The sequence below is a fragment of the Rattus norvegicus genome, chromosome X, assembly GCF_036323735.1.
Source record: "Rattus norvegicus strain BN/NHsdMcwi chromosome X, GRCr8, whole genome shotgun sequence".
NCBI classification, from domain to species: domain Eukaryota; kingdom Metazoa; phylum Chordata; class Mammalia; order Rodentia; family Muridae; genus Rattus; species Rattus norvegicus.
Genome location: NC_086039.1, coordinates 5,249,863 through 5,252,185, shown reverse-complemented (window position 1 = coordinate 5,252,185; position 2,323 = coordinate 5,249,863). Strand labels below are relative to the sequence as shown.

General features: G+C 40.1%; 1 non-coding gene across 1 annotated transcript; it reads right to left on the bottom strand.

Moving 5' to 3' along the window:
- Nucleotides 1–297: 297 nt before the first annotated feature.
- LOC120099483 (small nucleolar RNA SNORA48) lies at nucleotides 298–441 on the bottom strand. The gene has a single exon (XR_005498654.1). It is a non-coding gene; the product is annotated as a small nucleolar RNA SNORA48 (small nucleolar RNA).
- Between the last annotated feature and the right edge of the window lie 1,882 nt (nucleotides 442–2,323).

The window sequence follows — 2,323 nt, the reverse complement described above, 5'->3', positions numbered from 1 at the left end:
CTTTCTTCGTAATGCTCAAGTTGCTCCACTTCTCTTGCTCTACCATTTGACTACCACATACTCACACATTGTAGTAGCTCCCACTGTAGGCAGGTTACATGCCTCGCAGGCTCCTGGGTAACATCCTCCCTCCATCCATGTTCCTCGATTTGGCAGCAAACAACTGGCTATGGCCTACTCTGCTTGTGCCATGCATTGGAAAGCAGGTCTGTGGGTGGTATGATGGCCCACAGTTCTCTATCCATCTTCTCCCTCCTGTACTATGCTGCCTAGATTTGATTTGATTTGGTTTTTATTTTCTGAGTCCTGGACATAAAACAGCTTTACCCATCAAGCCAGGCATCATGCTAAGATAAACAACTGACTGTCACCTTCTCTAACTCTGACAGTTATAAGAACAATACCATCCACAAGGTATCTCTTTGCCCATTGTCAGAGGGACATATTGTGTGTGTGTGTGTGTGTGTGTGTGTGTGTGTGTGTGTGTGTGTGTTCATTTATGTGTGCATATGTGAGTATGTGAACATGTGTGCTTTTATATGTGGAGCCTGGAGGTTGACATCAAGTATCTTCCTTGTTTTCTCTCCCCTTTATTTTTTAAGAAAAAGACTCTCAGTGAACCTAGAGCTTATCAGTTTGCTTAGACTATATGGCCAAAGATAACCAATCTGCCTGTCTCTTACCTACCACCAAATGCTAGCATAGCATTAATTCTAGGAATCTAAACTCAAGTCTTCATAGTTGTGTGACAAGCACGTTATCAATCTGATCCATCTTCCCAACTAAATCACTTTAGCTTTTACCTCCCATAACTTTGTAGTATATTTAGTTCTCAAACTTTGCTCTCCTGTCTCATTTTCACTCTGGAAAATCTAGTTCTTTTATCTTGGTACAAAAATCTCATTTTACCATATAAAGTTCTTTACTAAAACATTCACTTTTATTTTCATTCTTCCTTGCATATCTTCAGATTTATATATTTCTTTGTTTTTTCTTCTGCATACTGATTCATTTCTACCTCATTTTCTTTTTTAATATCAACAGACATAGCAATAGTACAAATTTAACAACTTACTAAATGAATTGAATCCAAGTTACATTTGTAATAAACTATGATTATACATAGTTAAAGTATAAAGTTCTTGTTTGCTGACTTTATTTTGCTGAGGGAAACTGCATACTGTGTGGGGAACCAGCAGGGGAGAGAGAGAGAGAGAGGGAGAGAGAGAGAGAGAGAGAGAGAGAGGGAGAGAGAGAGAGAGAGAGAGAGAGAGAGAGAGAGAGAGAGAGAGAGAGATGCAGAATTTGGAGTTTTCCAGCTGATGTTTGCTCTTGTATTCCCCACTGGTCCAGTATTTCCTCACTATGTTCCTTTCCCTCTTTTGGACTGGTAATGTATATTCTGTGCCATCATATTTTGGAAGTATATGATCTGCTTTTTTATTTTTATTTTGATTTTATAGAAGGTTAAAGTTAAGAGATTACCAGGAGTCTCAAAAGAGACTTTGGACTTTTAAACTATGTTAAGACTGAAAGACAATGGAAACTTTTGAAGTTAGACTAAATGCATTTTGCATATAAGTAGACACAAGCCTATGGGGTCCAGGGTGTGGAATGTGGTGGTTTGAATTAGAGTGTTCCCTATAGGCTCATATATTTGAATGTTTAATCACCAGGGAATGGCCATGTTTGAAAGGGGTGCTGGGGGTGGTCTTTGAAGTTTCAAAAGCCCAGGCAAAGCCCACCCTCCCTCTCTCTCCTTCTTCCTCTCCCCTCCTCCTCCCATTCTTTGTCCTCCTCCCCCTCCCACTCCCACTCCCTCTCCCCCTCTATTTCTTCCTCCTCTTCTGCCTTTCCTCCTTCTATCTGTCTACCCACACCTGCAGATCAGGCATCCCTTTCTTCCCACTGTGATGATGATAATGGACTAACCTTCTGAATCTGTTACATGCTTTCTTCTGCAGGAGTTGCTGTGGTCATTGGGTCACTTCACAGAAATCAGAAATCGAACAGTGACTAAGAGTTGTGAAAGTGTTAGACAATTTGCAATATAACAGGAACAAGCTCTTTGCAGCCTCAAAGATAGTTAAGCACAAAGGAGCATTGTGACCATCAAGAGATTCAGCTACCAAGATGCCACTGCAGTTTATTTGGTTATCTCACATCTAGTTTCCTTCCTACTAGGTATCATCAGACTAATGCCAAAGGATTCTAAGTTTTCAACCAGGAGGTTTGTTTTCACTATAGACCACCCTGAATGAACCAATTTTTAAATTGAGAGTGTATTCTGAAATAATGAGAAAGAATAGCTTCTATGCCCATA